This window comes from Poecilia formosa, unplaced genomic scaffold, assembly GCF_000485575.1.
Source record: "Poecilia formosa unplaced genomic scaffold, Poecilia_formosa-5.1.2 Scaffold5, whole genome shotgun sequence".
NCBI lineage: Eukaryota > Metazoa > Chordata > Actinopteri > Cyprinodontiformes > Poeciliidae > Poecilia > Poecilia formosa.
In genome coordinates this window covers 4,171,001-4,188,256 of record NW_006799944.1, presented here as the reverse complement: position 1 = coordinate 4,188,256, position 17,256 = coordinate 4,171,001, and the positions used below count along the sequence as shown (strand labels likewise).

The 17,256-nt window shown below is 42.8% G+C and overlaps 1 long non-coding RNA gene across 1 annotated transcript; it reads right to left on the bottom strand.

The window, feature by feature from the left end:
* Positions 1 to 14,044: 14,044 nt before the first annotated feature.
* LOC107837649 (uncharacterized) lies at positions 14,045 to 15,659 on the bottom strand. Its single transcript, XR_001663693.1, has 2 exons — positions 14,658 to 15,659; positions 14,045 to 14,531 (listed from the first exon to the last, which is right to left on the bottom strand). It is a non-coding gene; the product is annotated as an uncharacterized LOC107837649 (long non-coding RNA).
* Positions 15,660 to 17,256: the final 1,597 nt, after the last annotated feature.

Sequence of the window (17,256 nt, the reverse complement as noted above, 5' to 3'; positions counted from 1 at the left end):
CTTGTTTTTTCCTCATTAAGTAGTGGTCCTTCTTTTCTGTGACCGACAAACTTTTAACCTGGCAACACCCTTCTCTCTCTCTCTCTCTCTATCTCTCTCTTTCTTTGACCTACCCCCCAATTCCTAGCATGGAAGATGAGACTCAAGAGGGAACTTTGCCTCTTGGTGAGGACTGGGGCCCTCTTTTTGTTTCCTGTTACAACATTCATTTCATGGGGAGCCCTGGCTTCTGACCCTGGAGGGAACACACTGAGCTGCGGCCGGGAGCTCTAAGGGAAAAGCCCATCTGTGGCATCCATCAGGGCTGTGCCCTCCTGCTGAGATACTGTCAGAAGTTGGGCTGAGTCTGGTGGAGGGGAGACTTTCAGTGAGATGATGAAGGGAGGTACTGTTGGGGGAGAAAGGTTGCTAGATTGAAAACGGAGATGAAAGTTGGAAAAACGTGACAGAAGTCCCTCTCTAATTTTAAAACTGAGGTGCGCTTTGAGGGATGGGACAGCGTGTGCTGCATAGGGTATGTGTGGCTGTGGAACAAAACAATTTTATAAAGACAAAAACTCGACACAGAGTTCAACACCGAGCGGAGCATGGAGTGAACAGTTAATATTTCAGTGTTTACTGGTAATCCTCCAACTTGAAGCGCATTCGGTGTTGTGCAATATACCTGTAACTTTTCCTTCAGTAACAACCATGAACCACACACACTCCTAGCATGATGGGACCATCGCTGCGTGGGACGTTGTCCTCATGGTGATGCTCAGTGCTGCTTTTCTGTCACATTTACCATTTGGCTTGCAGTCCAAATAGTTCATTCTTTTTTTGTCTCACCTGATCGGAGCACCTTCTTACTCAGGTTCCCTGTGTCCTTTACATGGCTTGGGGAGGAACTACAACTCTCTCCTCTTTCAGAAGCGGCTCTCCTCTTCACATGCTTGATAATGGTTCACAGATTTCCACGTTATTTTTTTCTTTTACCAATAACAGCCCAAATTGTGTGGATGCCTTTCCTCACCAGGGACATAGAAGATGGACTGAATTGATAATATATATAAAATAATAATTGATAATATATGTAAAATGCCTCAAATTTGTCCTCAACACGTAATTAAATGTATGAGAGAATGAGATTGATTGCAAATCTCTATCATTTTACCTCTGACAAAGAACAAAGAAGTAGAACATTTTAAAACAATTGTAATGACAAACATGGCTGCAACTGACAATTATTTTAGTAATTGATTATTCTGTCGATTAATTGGGTAAAAAAAAAACATTGGCAAATTTTGCTGATTTTTCATTGAACTGTTTAAGCCTTTTTTTACAATTAGAAATACATTAAAGTATGCAAATAAATAATTCATTTTTTGAAATTAGAAAAACTTTATTCTGACAGAAATGCAATAACGTAGCGTTCTTTTTGTGCTTGCTCGATTATTTGTAGCAAAGGATACATCTGCTGCTTAAGAAATCTTTTAAAGACATGTGAAATGCTCAGACCTTCTTGCTTGACTTATCTGTTGATTATTTTTTTTTACTATCTGATTTATAATTGCATAGCAAAAAGAGGCTTAACAGGATTTTTTTTTTTTTTTTTTTTTTACAGAATTTGAATCAGGCGAAGCTTAAAACTATGCCACTTAGTTTTGAGCAGAATATATTTACAGACAAAGTTTTCTTTTTTCATCTTAAATGCAAACATTTTCTGCACGGTTTAGGGTTAATCACTCCTCCGAGTGTGTTGTTCTTTCAGCAAATGGTCTTTGTAGAGTACATACACCAGTTGATAACTAATCAATTACTAAATTAGTTGATGATTATTTCAGTAATCGGTTCATTGTGATTAATAAGATTATGTGTTTCAACCCCCCCAAAAAGAGAATCATAGATATACAAGTTCCTCTGGTATATCATATAGTGATTTGCAGAGGATTTTTAGTAAGTCTGAGGATGAGCTAACACACATGTACGCGTGGATACAGATGAAACAATCATTTGATTTTCTGAGGGCCTGCAAGCGATAAAGGTTTTCAAATACCAAGAGTTCAGGTGAAAGCTGCTGAGGGTGGAACTGAAAGACACCAGATGTTCTTCTCTACTGTTCCTATCTGTCTGAGAGCTCCTGCGCTGTTGCAAATACCTGAGGCGTTACAGGGGGAGAAAAGTGGATTGGTTTGAAGGTCAGTTTAAATAAAAATACTTGAGCAAGTATGACAGGCAGGGTGTGCTCTGTATAAATTCAGCGCTTTCATGCCAGCTCACTGAGGTTGATTGATTGACTTGTAAGATGTCACAGACAAGACCGAGGAGGCAGGGGGAGGCAGGGAGGCGGTGGTAGGGATATAGCTATTGTTGGATGGAAAATTTCTCTCCATCACGGTCTATATGTGTTTGAACGTGTTGGAGGCGAAGAGATGGATCCTCGCAAACAGCTGGCCGGCTTCGCCCGAGTTCTGGTCAGTTGCCTGTGGCCACAGCGAGGCGCAGGAGTCAGCTGTCAGTCAGTGACGGATTGATACAGGCACTTCTCACCCTCCCCAGCACTCCCAGACCTCCACCTCCATCCTTCAATTCCTCCAGATACTCCACCTCCCTCCTTCTCCAGAATCCGGCTCTTGCCTGGTGGGCACGTTTGAGCGGCTTGATCGAAAGGCTTGAAAAAGTGGAAGTGAGCCTCTGTCACGTCTGTGCCCCCCCTGCCCCCCTCACCCTGTATTACAAGCTGCCCCCTTGTCACTCTCTCTCTCTGCTGCTCTTTCGGTTTCATCTGTTTTAGCCACTTTGCCTGTAACGCTGTGATCTCTTCAGCGTATCATCTGGCCCGCGGAAAGTTCCTGTTGGCGGCCCAGGTGAGCCTGTTTTCCTCTCTAATATGTAGTGAAAGTCCTCCTCACCTGGAGCCCTTTATTTCAAGAAAAGTATGCAGCAGAAACAAAGCTTAGCATGAGCAGCAGCATTTTAATTGGCGAGGCATTTTTTTTTTTTAAATTGCTTGATATTTAGGTGTTTCCATTTGCTAAAACGCCAGATAATATTTTTATGCGTGTGAAAAACAAAGTTCTTTCAAACACAGAAAGTCACTTTGATCAAATCACCAGAACTAAGATTAAATGAGAGTAAACTAAAGCAGCACAAAAAACGCTGAAAAATATGACAGCAGTTTAAAAGAAGACTATTTGATCAGATGTTGCCTTATTTTTCTTTGAGGTAATGACTTGGGTTAAACGAGGATGTTGCAATCGTACTGCATCTTCCACATTGGTGGTGCATCAAATCCGACGTTTTATTTTGTTTATCTTCATTTTCAATGTAAATAACTGCACATATAATGGTTGTTTTAAGGTTTTTAAAAGAAAATATTATAGTCCTTTAACAGGGGAAATTGCTGTGACTGTCTGAAACATGACGCCAAGAGAAACGTTCACCACAGGAAAAGATATCAGTTGCTTCTAAGATTTGAATTCCTAAATCCCGAACTGTCCCTTTAATAGAGTTTTGCACAAACTTTTATTCAGTGTGTGTCATTGTCATCAACTTTGTTTGCAAATACATAAAGTAAACCTCAAATTTAACTGTTGTCATCTGTGCTCATCATATTTATTTATTTTTTATCGTAGCCTAAGGTGAATGTTATTTTACAGCCATCCTGGTGATAAAAGGGATTTATTGAGCACTTATTCAGTTGAAACTACAGTTTTCACCTGTTCAAACTCTAGTCTAAATACCCTCTGGAGGGAAGATGGGAAATAGAGGAAGCTCAAACAGGAAATATGAGGAGGGATGTTTGCCTATCAGAAACAGAATGGGTTTTTTTTTTGTGTTTTTTTTTTTTCTTTTTTTTTTCGTTGATTGATTTTATTCGAGGGTTTTTGTCATTGTGGAATTCTTCACATTGCTTCTACAGCCAGGATCATGACTAAAATACTTTTCTATTGGCGGAGAGAAGAAAACGGCATGCAGCTCAAAGCTCGCAAAAGCTTTTTGAAAACCCTTTAAAGTTATTTCCAGGATGTTTTCTGAATACATGTTTATTTCAGTCTTCAGTCCCTTTTATTGTCTCACAGGATTAATAGACAATTTTTATACGTGCCCGCCTTTTAGGTGGCCGCTTTCATGCTTTTGTCTGATGCCTCCCTAACATGTTGTCTAGATCGCAGCTTTTCTTTGACCTTATTTGTCTCTGTCTCCCTCCTTCATCTCTTTCCTCCTCTGTCTCTCTGTCTCTTTCACCCTGGCCAGTGTGAAGTGTAATTGAAGGAGCAGTCTTCACGTGGCCCACAGGCATGGAGGGGACATTGTGTGCGCTGTGGCGGCAAATTGCTCTCTTTGCTCCTTCAAACCTGTACCTCACCTTCACTCCTCCTCCTCTCTTGATCCTTTCCACAACGTCTCTGTTCCTTAATGGCCAGGCCTTTTGTGGCCCATCCGTTCTGTCATGTTCCAATTTTTAGCTTTGCACATTTGCAAAGCTCATATGGAAGATCCTATTTTACAGGCAGGATCTTTAGATGGCCCCTAAAGTTTATTTTTTTTTTAAATATATAATTTAGCACAAACTACAGACATGAGCATATTTTGTTAAATTATATGTGACAGAACAAAAGTTCTGTTAGGAGGTGAGGAGAAAAGAAATGTGTGCAATTTTTTTTTAAAGGACAAACCTAAAAAAATAATCAAAATATCTGAAAACCATTTCTAGTCTGGCATTTTGTACTCAGACAGCCCACATAAAGCTCAGAGCAAATAATTAATTCCACAATTAACCTAATTAGTAAGTAGAACTCACATCTGTGAAATTTATCTTGAAGAAGCACAGCTGTGGTATATCCAGAACAGCTTTAACCGGAGTCTGATTTTCATTTAGGTTTTTGTTTTGCACATGTAAACATGAATGTTCAATTGTTCCCATAAATTAATCTCTGGACTTTGTACCATTCTAACTCTAATATTATCTGATTTAAGTCATTTTATAGTAGCTGGCTCTACGTTTAGGGTCAGCTGCCGGTTGGAAGGTCAGTCTACTTTTGTGACTTCCAGCAGGTTTTCTTCCAGGATGGCCATGTATTCAGCTCTCTCCATCTCGTCATCAGCTCCGATCGCCTGCTGGGGAAATGCAACCTCATAGCTTTACACTGCGGGTCACCATGGGGATGTTGTGTTCAGCGTGATGTATAGTGTGTGTTTGCCACCAGCTCTTTCCATTATTAGATGATAGATTGAACAGTGCTCTGTGAGATGTTCACAGCTTAACACTGCTTCAAGCTTGTCCACAAATATCCTCTGACCTGTCTGCTGTGCGTCTTGGTCTTCGCAGTGTTGCTGGTTTACTGATGTTCTTGGACACGGATGGACCAGATGATTCTACTCACTGATCAGAAGACGGCCAACTGCACCAGATTTTATTCAGTGGTGTCAGAGTGAAAGGGGATTGAGAGCAACGCACATCACACTTTTCATGTCTTTTTTTTTTTTTCAAAAATAATTGGAAAATCTTCCTTACATTTCATAGTCATAAGCTACCATTTAGTGTACTGGTTAATAAAAACATCTTCATTCGTATCCAAGTTGCAACTGTTATCCATATCTTTGGTTAAAGAAGAGTCATACTGGCTTTTAGAGAACCAACACGGTTGTTTCATCAGATGGTGAGAGTGGTCCTCCAAACAGATGATATACTAAACTGACCAGAGGGTTTTGTTTGGAAAGTGGCACATTTTGAGAAGAAGGAAAACAAGAGAATCTGTCCAAATGTGAGCTGCAATTGAGCAGGAATTGAGTGTGTGTCTGTTCAAGGAGGACTCTGAAGGGGGAATGAACACACACCCACTTAGGTTAGTGAAAGTGACAGAGCGTCTATGATACGGGATGTGAGAAGTCTCCAGTATGAACAGTGATTTAAGGAGCCTGCCTGAAGAGAAGCCCAGAGAACAGGGACGAGCAACGGCGAATGAGTGAGGGAGACAGACAGAGGAGAAAACCTGGGGGAAGGCAAATAGGAAGAGGAGCGAGTGGTATTTGGGCCGAGACGAAGAAGCGCATGCTTCATTAAGTGAGGAAGTAATCCTGGCTAATTAAGGCTCTCCATGACAGCACTGTCAAGGATGACTGATCCTTCAAATGGCACCTCCCTCTCCTGACTGACAGTCAGACTGCTCTCACTGCTTTGAAGGTGAGAACTTTCATACTTATTCCCACAGCTTTTTCTCCCTTTGTCGCTTCTTATCCCCAATTCAAAGTGTTTTTCTTTGTTTTCCGATCTCATTATCATTTTGTAGACAAGTGTGTGATTGCTTCTTTGTGCATTTGTTGGTCCGTATGTATGCTTTCCTGCACACGGTGTTCGTGTGTCTGCCGGAGCGCGCGTAGATATTTGGTATATGTGCAGTAACTGCTGTGGTACGTGGACAAAATAGTCAGGGAAATCAGGGTGCAGCGTATTGATTGCTTGACTAATTAATCAGCTGCATCGGCTCCATGTGGATGCAGGCCTATTGAGTGGAGGCTTGGCGCAAAGCCCTTTATGAGCCCTTAATGATTCCTTGGTCTGCAGGGTCAGGGCCTCATCTGGCCTTTAACATAGCTGTGGTTGCACAAAATAACACAAGACCTAAGAAAGCAGCCATTTTTATTTATTTTTATTTTTTTTGGTTGCTGAAATCTCACCCTGTATTTAAATTAAAACATTCCTGTTTTTGTAACATCGACGGCTTGGCTCGGACAGCTCCAGTGTGTTTGACCGGGATCGGACTCTGGTGGAGCAGCATATTTAACTCTTATTTATTGGGCTCATTCGCACAGCGGGGTGCTCTCTCTACTTGATCCATCGCGAGCCCCACTCACTGCGAGCACATGTGCGCACTGACCTATGGCATTCGCAGGGGAGCTATGTTGACAGTTAGTGTCCCCCTGTTGGAGAGTCCACATGAAACGGCAACCTGAGCTGAAACCGGAGAAAGCAGAGGCCACGGCGTATGACCTAGACGCCCAGACAGGGTCGCTCTGTCCCGCCTGCCATCAATCCTGTCCCACCTCCCCTCCTGCTCAGCTCAGCTTGGCTCAGCCCGTCCTAAAACAGGGGACTACGACGAAGTGCTCGTAAACATATCCATAAAAGTCCTGCTGGAGGGCGGCTCAGCCCCAACCCCCCTGGGAACTCACGTGAGCAAGCACCTAAGATGACAGACTATCTTGGGCTTGTGGGAGTCTGAGTGTCCCAACAGGTGTCTCTCTGGGTTATGTGTTGCACAACTTCTACGAACATGAACCCCCGTTATTGTTCTAGGATTTGCTTATGACTGAGTTTCTAAGTGTTGCCATGCAGGAGAATAGAGGATACGAGGTTCTGCTGCACACATCTGTGTCTGGTTAAGTGCTGCTATTTGTGTGGATCCGTGATCCCGGAGCTCTTAAATGTGATTATAAGTTTGTGTGCCTATTCTTTCCAAACCACTGGGATTATTAATGGGTGGCCACATGAACCAGAGCTGGCGACTAATGAAATAGAAGATTTAACAAAGAGATGCTTCAGTATCAGATACTGATTATGGATAATAAATCTATCCTAAAACATATAATTGGTCGTAAAAGGAATTTTTTCACATTTTGACAAATTACAACCACTAACTTCAATGTATGTAATGAGATTTTTCATGATATGTACACACAAAGTAGCAAATGATTATGAAATGGAAAGAAGTGAAGGGAAAATGATGTCTAGAAATGTGTTTTGATTCAGCTGGAAGTATTTTTGCGGTATGAATCTACCAGTTCTTGACATCCAGAGAACAAAACACTTGCCTGTTCCTCTTGGCAAAGCGGATCAAGCTCGGTCATTGGACGGATCACTACGTTTTATTTCTTCCCGTGAGTTTATAATTGGATTCAGGTCTGACCTTTGATTGAGCCAAATTAACACATGAATATGCCTTGAGCTGAACCGTTTGGTTCCCTGGCTTGTATGGTTAGGGTTGTTTTGCTGCAAGGGGAACCTCCACCTCAAGTCTTTTGAAACCTATAATGGATGTTCTTCAAGTATAACTCACTGCTTATCATCGTCTTCTTAGCAACTCAAATTAGGCTCCCTGTCTGGGGATTCCCACAGCATAGTGCTGTCACTGTCGTGCATCAGCACACAGCAATGTATGCAGGGCAAAAGATTTCATTTTCAGGTCTTCTGCCCAAAGCACTTTCTTTTAATCTAAAGAATTGAAATGTGAATCTTTGCAATAGTTTCAAGTGTTTTGCACTCTAACCCTAACCCTTACTCTTAAGAGCTGGTCTATGTTTCACATATAGAGAAGCATTCCCACAGCATTATTCTGCCAACATCGTGTTTTAGTATTTGACATTAGGGTGAAGAGCTTACATGTTGCCTCATCTGTCTAGAGCACCTTCATCCAGATGTTTGCTGTGACCCCTACGTGGCTCCCATCAAACTCTAAAGGAGATTTTTCATTACTTTGTTTCAACAATGATTTCTTCTTGGCACTCATCCATAAAGGAAACTTCATGGATTTTTCTACCTTTGCTAAAGTGCTAAACACGTAATGGCATGTAATATCACAGTAAAGGTGGGTGAGTAGATTTGCGCAATTCTAACACAATTGTAATGTTGCAAATTGTGAAAAAGTTCAAGGTGGTGCGAATACCTTTTGCGAGCCACTGAAAAACGTAGATAAGATGGGCCGAGATGACATCACCCGGTGTAAATGTGTTAATAGCTTGATATAAATATGTGGTGTTTCATTTATGTTTAATTATAACCTCACTGCTCTCGGGTTCACTGTATCTCACCGGCTGCATGGCTGTTTCAGGACGGCTGGTCTGTGCTTTGCTGCTGCTGCTGCTGCTGCTGCCAACATGGGTGATCAGAGCTTTCTTCAGTTCTGTCTCATAAGCTCCTCAGCTCCCTTGGGTAGCAGCCGTTAAAGTGGAGTTGAAGCAGAAAGACCCAGGCAGTTAAAGTTTAAAGTGTCATAAAGAAGAGTCATGAATGCCAGCTCTCTAAAGATAAAGCTAAATACACTGTGATTACGGCATATGGTCAGCGGGCTGGAACTTGGAATCGAAGACGGACGCAGAGACAATTTGCACATTGTGACCGAGCTACTACAGTTTTTCCTGCTTTCACAACACCCTTGCAGCAAATGTCTTTTGCATCGAAACCCACACCCATCTAAGCATATAGGCCCCGATGTCAAGAATGTTATATGAAAAATACGTGATGCTTCTGCTTGTTCCCACCCTTCTGTTTTCTGAAGTTTTGTCTCCTCTGAATGTCTTTGTGCGCATATGTGTGTGTGTGTTTGAGTATCAGTGAGCGCATGGGCCCATTTTTGACCACAGTCACAAGACGGGAGTATAGGGTTAGAACAAGCGATGAGCTCTTGCTCTCAGAATAGCCCCTCAGAGGCTTGAGGCCTCAGCCACTGACCCTGGCCTGCATTCCTTTTGGCAGACACGCAGTTGTTGGGTCAGACACGGCTTCTTTGCTAGTCGTGAGGGACGAGCCGACAACTGCGCTGCATTTGGAGCGCCTGTGCAGCGAGGGAGCAAATAGCCGTCGCAGTTTGCAACTTTGTTTCACTCTCTCTTGCTTCTTTTCTTTAATTCGCTTCTTTGTGTCTAGCAGTGTTCCTCTGTGTCTGAATCCTGCAGTGTAACAAAATCGTATATCTATCCTCCTTCGATGCTTCAACCCCCTACCTCCTTACATCCTGCTCCATAAAGTCTTACCATAAAAATATCCTTGCTTGCATGATGCATGTCGAGAATAGCTTCCACTGGGAATGAAAGGCCTGAATAGACAAGGGCAATTTTAAATGTGTAGGACATCAGGGTCAAGGCAAGGTGAAGGGGTGCAGTTAACATTATCAGAGAGTGCTTCAGGTAACCTTATCACAGCTAAATATATATTACATCATAGCTTGCAATAAAAATAAGTTGCACAAGAGTACAATCCAGTTTTGGTCCTTAACGCTGAGAGGATTAAAAGCCAACGTGAAAATTGATAAAACAATTTCTAAAGTTTTCGCACAAACAGGATTTAGTAACATTAAAAATTTCATCTTGCATTTATTTAAACAGCACCTTGCTGTTTAAATAAATGCAACTGTTCCGATTAAACGCAACGCGCCACAAAATGATTGGAATTTGCTGATACTTGGCTTGAGCAACACTGACTGGTGACTGGCCACTTGGAAACTCAAATTCAAATGTTTTCCAATAGGCAGAAGCACCATTTTTAAGCTCGACTGGGTTGCACTGGCAGCCTTTGTCATGGAGGCTGTTACTGAGGGATGAAGACTCCAAGTTAGCTGCTCTCGGTCTTACTGTGGTGTTTAAAATGAAGTCAGAGGAAGAATAGACAAGTATATATAAGCTATGTAAAAAGCATTGGTATCTTTTATGACAGTTCAGTGATTTATTCAGGCTGCAGGACAGCGAGAGAGAGCAATACTTGCAGAAGCCAACAGGGAGGATGAACAAAGCAGAAGAAAGTGACTCTGTATTATCCTTTTGAGATGTCAACCATTTATTTCTTTAACCTTAATTTAGCCAGGTAAGATGACAGAGAACTAGCTCTCATTTACAATGCCAGTGTGGATATCTCAGAGTTAAGGTGAATATTCACGGTCTTCAGCATATTTATAAGGAGTGATGTTTCCATCTAGTAATCTTACTAATCCTGATAACTCTTCCTGTAAACCAGTTGTTGCCTTCTTTTATTGCTGTTTAGAGCTTAGATTGAGACTGAGGTGTGGGTCAGGGTTGCTTTTAAGAAGTGTTCCTGATTTTCAAATATTCGTTCTGCTTATTACATAGGGTCGGCTGGGTCAGACAGCCCCGACCAGTTGGGAACAAATACCGTCATCTGCAATTATGTGTATGTAGACTTTACACTCTGGTACTCCAAAAGTAGAGGAAAAGCTTACGTCTTACTTAAGAAGAGTGAGAACTTGGAATCCTGAAAGAAGCTAAATGGGGTGACCTCACCGCTGCTTCTAAAATGGATAATTAGTGACTGCTCACAACCATAGGGCTAGCAAACACTGCTGTTCTTTTAGCTTCATATGTTGAAGTTCTTAAAAATTTTAAATTGAGGGTAGCAAAAATCGACATTTTCCAGCTTTAAATTCTGACATCAGTGCGTCTCCTAGTTAAAGTCACAGAAACCTGCAAATGTCACACCACAGCCTCTTGACTCCTCAGCTGGCCAGATGAAACTTGGAGCCTTGCTCGTTTTTTTTTTTTTTTTTTTCCCTTGTTTTTTTTTTTTTTTTTTTTTTTTTTTTGTGGTTACTACTACTTCCAGCCACCGTTTTCTAGCTTGTCTGGCAACTCCGACCGTCAACACTGAAGTCCCAAGCCAGCTCTCCTGACCTCCGGGCTACAGCCGAACCCCCCACCCACTGAGTACAACTGTTACGCAGAGTCAGTTTGGAGGCTGTGTATATGGAGATTGAGCACTGATCTGTCTCCCCCGGTGGGAATGAGTATATGGAGTGGTATAGACATGCTGTATGGACTCTGTCTTTTATTTTCAACACCCTACTCCCAGGTGGTGACAGCCCGGTGCTAAGTGCGGTAATAGCCAATTGATTTTGTTCTCTTTTTTTGTTGGTGGCCAGACATAAATCAAAGTGTCTGTCAAGGCCTCAGTGTAGTTGGGACACTATGTGTGTGCTTGTGCCCGTGTGTGTGTGTGTGTGTGTGTGTGTATAATGGGGGTAGTGAGGGTTCTGTTTGGACTGGGAGAGTGTCAACAATTAATCCAGCCTCTGATCTGCAGGCAGCTGCTCCTATGACCCTCTGTCACTATCCAATTGGGATAACAGCTACATGTTCAGGCTAAAGTCAACAAAGGGACTTTTACTCCAGCATTCATTTTTACTGCAATTCATTTTTTTTTGTTCTTTGGACCTTAATGTAAACATTGAGAGCATTGTGACCCCCTTTAATTGGCAGATTTTAGTGCAGCACAACCGAACATACCGTATCAACAGCAAATAAACATCATTTGGATTATTTTGTGCCCTCTAATTATGTGTTTTTTTAATTACATTAAATCTCACATTCACTTCTCATCTTGCATTTCCTGTCCAGCTGAAAAAACTGCCTCTTTTTATTTATTTATTTATTTATTTATTTTTATTTTTCTTTAAGAACGGCAAGACATGAGGAAGGAGCTGGAATCACAGAGAACACAGATGTGAGCAACACTGGAACCATGTTAATCCTTTTAATTCAATTATGGTAAATAGGGATGGCGCTTCCTTCTAAACAAAACACAGTATGCAGGAGTTCACCCAGCAGTGGCATGGGGAGCCTCAGATGTAGGCGGGCTACCCAGCAGGGGGCCTGGTGGTCTCCTGGGATACCTCTCTGCTTCCAAGCACCCTACTGGGGATCTCTCCTTAACCTAGCACTAGCATGTGGAAATTAGGAGGCTGGCCTGGACTATGTGCTTGAGACAAAAGAGCTATGAACCATGCACACGCAGGCACACACACAGCTGCAGCCATTCCTATACAGTTAAGAAAGAAGGGAGAGGGAGCAGAGAGGGTTAGACGGTGCGTAATGTATGGTGCTTGAGTATTAAATCGGGGATCTGTCAAAGAGCTTTGGGGCCCAGTTAGGTTATTCTCCTTGAAATTGTCATGTGGAGCAGTAACCTGCTAACCTAGACCAGACGGACACCGGCAGCTCCTCCACCATGAAAGAGAGAGCCTGTTCCCGGGGATGAACGCAGGACAAAAAGGGGGCAGCGCGGAGGGGTGGAGGGGAGTGGACTTAGAAAAGGGAGTATGTTTTTGGAACAGTTAGACAATCTGTTTGGATTAGGCCCACTGCCGAGGAGACAGGGAAATGATGGGCAGCTGGGACGAGAGGAGCAGAGGAAGAGGAGGAGGGGGAAGGAGAGGTGAAGGAGGGAGACAGATGGAGAGGAGGAAGAGGAGGAGGGGGAAGGAGAGGTGAAGGAGGGAGACAGATGGAGAGGAAAGGTAGTATGGAGGGGGAGTGGGGGGAGTTAGGGGCTTGAGGAGAGAGAGAGAGAGAGCGGTCGGAGACTGGAATCTCAGGATCTGAGGCTCTTTTGGCTTGATGGCTCCCAGATGTTGGATCCTGAAACCCCCACCACCACCTCCACCCCTCGACCCCTTTTGCTTCTCTGTTTCTCGGCAGCGGTGAATACACAGGAGCCCAGTTAGCCATGCGGGACAGATGCAGACCCAACTGCAGACAGATGGGTCTGCAGTTGTGTGGAGATGGGCCTCCTGTGGACCAGGGGAAATGGGAGGCGAAAGGCGTCCTCGTCTCCAGCAGTCACAGGCCAGAGGGGGGAGACATGGCTATATTTTTTATCCTCTCTGCACCCAAAGCATCAGGTGAGGAATGTGTGAGGGAGTGAGGAAGTGGGCGTCCTTGCATGTTAGCACTGAAGACTCTTTAGAATACAGATGACCTGACTCCACCTACAGCTTTTGTTGAAAATTGAAGCTACCAGAAAAAAAACAAAAAAAAACACCCATGGGAAAACACGTTATATTCTGCTTAGTAAACTATAAGTTTGAAAAGTGAACAAGAATCAAGAAAAGTAAACTGAAAAAAACTACAAACAAAACTAACTCAGCCCTATGTGAAATAAGATTATGGTGTGAATTGTCTTTTTTTTTTGTTGTTGAGGCCCATAGCAACACAAAAAGCAATGAAAACCCACATAGAGAACGTCCATGTAGAAAACCCCCAGGACCTCATTGCTGCAAGGTAATTGTGCTGCCACAAAGCAAAAATGATAGATAACATGAAACTACTTTGCAAATATGGTGAAATGAACGTCGCCGGTCAAATGTTCAGTGTGTTATTTGGGCTTCAGTTATCCCTTCCTAAATTCTGCTTTCAGGACTTTCACCTTCTGGTGGTTGGAACAGTAGAAATGACACAGACCATCCTTAAAAGTTGGATTGTTTGATTTTTCCTCATACTCTCACGCACATGCACATGCTCCACATTTCTTGCTTCGCTTTTGATGCATTATGTGACCCAATACAGGTTTGACATTGTTGCTATAATAGTTGAAGAAGTGATGCAGTTGGTGTGTCCCTAGCTTTCAGTCTGCTGAAATTTGCATGGGTAAAAGAAGCGTGTGTGGGTAGGGTGCCAAAACCGGCTCTAGCTCGGGGGGTCCACATCCTCCTAAATATAGCCCTGCACACTGGAACACACTCTTGTGAACACATATAGCTGCATGTGTTTGGAGTGAAATAAACAAAAAGAAAAAAAAAAATGCTGACATTAAAATTAGGATTTGATCAACATGCTTGTGCAGCGTTGTTTGTTGTCCGGTCCAGACTGCAGCATTGCAGTGCACGGTGCGTTCAGGTGCATGCTCGCGCAGCGCTGAAGTTCAGACACGGCCAGATTTACAACCTCTGGCTGCGGTCGGCCGTGTTTCAGGAGGACGGCGCGCTCCTGTCCATCCGTCTGCTGAAATACTCCTGCTGCTCTGCAAAGCCTGCATTGCCTCAGTCCTTCTGCAGCAGCACAAGAAAGTGTTTTAGCCGTATATTAGCAAGTTGTTGACTGGCCACTAAAGCACACATTTGTCAACTTATTAGAAGGTGTCAACACTCGAACAACAAACCATTAAGCCCACCCACCTCAGTTCCCTGCCAGCTGCAACGTTCTCTGTGTATTAACCCGAGAATTGCAGGAAGGGGAGCCCATTAGACGGTCATAATGATACTTTTACTTTTTTTGTGGCTTGTGGCTGACTTTGAGTGAGCTTACCTGTCATTTTGCTTGTTGCAATTAGGCATTTTAAAGTCGACACGTGAACAGGTTGCAGAACTGTAAAAAAAAAAAAGAAAAAAAAAGAAACGATGAGTCACTTGACAGCCACTGCAGGAGCAATTTTTTTTTTTTTCCTTTCGGCTCAGAGGTGTTACAGTGTGTGGCTGGATTCTTCCCAACGTTCCTGTTTCAGGAAACGCTTCGGTCTGGGACGGCTTAAGAAAGCCGTAGTATCACAGTTATCTGCGGACCGAAAGTGTTCACACCCACGCAGAATTAAAATTTGAAAAGTTTCTGTTTCCTTTTGGGGGCTCATAAATCCCAGAGCTACACAAGCTTTACAGAAGCTCCGTCTTAATTTGTGGTCATGGTTGCCAGATATGGAGAAAGATATTCTATCTGCTCCCTGAGAAGGGTGGATGTTACGGGGGAGGGTATTTTTGGAGCACGGAGGATATTCTGGACAGGGGAGTTTTGTTGTATGAATTGAGGATTCAGGATCCCCACAGCTGGCTCATGTCACTTCATAATAATTTTTTTTTTTTAATACTCCCCCCTCCTCCCCCCCAAAAAAACATTAAATATTCTGGACTGTACTCCACGTCTCAACACTTCCCAAAGACGGACAAAACAGGGCAAGATGAAGAAAGCTGCAACTTTCTCTTTCCTTTAAGTACTCACTTCAAGAGACTCACTGTGGGCTTCTTAGACTTTGCCCTTCATGGCGAGGCATGGTGTCTATTAAGTCCATTAATAAGTAAAGCAAGGCAATAGTGCCACCAAAGAAATAGATATCACACTATTACTTATTTAACTCATCTCCTGAATTATTTATTGTTTATTCCAAATGATCTTTTTTTAAGTATACATTTCAGCTTGGATTTCCCAAGCGAGCCCCACCAGCAGTGGATGATTTGGACCGCCAAGTTCAACTCGGAGGAGTTTGTGAGGTGGAATGTTCTGCTGCCAGCGCAAAGCTTACTGCAGGGGGGCTGAGGGAAGAGATCCTTGATGATCATGTTACTGACATCAAAGAATAAGTACACCAAAGTCAACAGCCAACTACTATTAAACTCCCACTGGAAGACACATACTCCAACCCTTCCTCTCCCTCACACTCATTTACGCTCCACGTCTTCCTCACTGTGTTCCTGAAACTCTCTGGGTCCACAGAGAGAGAGAGAGAGAGAGAGAGAGAGAGAGAGAGATAAATTACGGGCCCAGTGGCTTTTTGAAGCCTGCTCGGCATCAACACCAATAAAGGCAGAGCGTGGCCCACCTTTCTGCTCCTAAATTAAGTGATTATTACTGCTGGTGTGATTTGGCCATGCGGCCGATAGCAGTGTGTGTCTGGGTCAGGCTAAAGGCCCGCAGTGGGCAGTGGAGATCAGAATTGCTAGCATAAGTCCTCTAATGAAATAAAGACCCCAGCAACATCCAAGTGGAAGGATTTACGCTGATGCACAGTGACCTCTGAAGTGCACCTGTCAAAGCTTGGGCTTGACGTCTTCACATAAATTTTTGCATAAGTGCTCTCTTGAAAGTGTATCATTCTTCTTCAAATATACAATTATACCAAAGACAATAAATAACCTGCTAAGTTGCTTACATCTCTTGAGCTCTTTTGCATGTTGTCACGTTTTCAACCGTAAACTTCAAAGTATTTTATTGCAGTTTCATGTGATTGAACAGCGCAAGGCAGTAGGTATTTGTGACGCGCGGCAGCAGTGAGACGTGGTCTCCAAAATGTTCATAAATAAAATTCTGAAAAGTGTGGCATCCATGTGTTTCTAGCTCTCTGTACTCAAGACCTTGAAATAAAATTCAGCGCATCAAATCGCAGTCAGGACTGGTAAATGGAGTCCATGTGTGCAATTTGTAAATATGACTGCTCCATGAAGGAAATGTCAACAGAATTAGATCCAGGCTCATACAAAGAGGAAAGTCACTTTTGCCTGCAGTGGGGCAAAACTGGAATTGAACTGGTTCAAGTCAATTCACTTTATGTTATTTATATATAAAAGTCTTCTCAAGGTACCTTTAAAAGATATATTTTTCTTGAAGGTCTTGTTTGAAGTTTGCCATAAGAAGCACAGTGACTATGTGGAAGAAGTTTGTCTGGTCAGATGAGACCAGAATTTACCTGTAGAGAGTGTAGATAATTCGTACCGCACGTCAACTGTTTAGTCCGTTATTATGGAGAAACACGGTGATGGCAGCATCATGCTGTGGAGATGCTTTTCTTGAGTTTGGACTTCAAAGCTGGTTAGATATCCTAAAAAAAAAAAGCTTGTTAGAGTTTGCAAAAGACTTTAATTTATCTTATATAGCAACAATGACCCTTTATATTCAGCCAGAGCTAAAATAGAAGGGTTTAGATTAAATATGGCGATTTGTTAGCAAGGCTTCATTTGAAGTGAAGTTCACTGGAGGGACAGCTGGGCTGTTTTACAAAGACAAATTAGG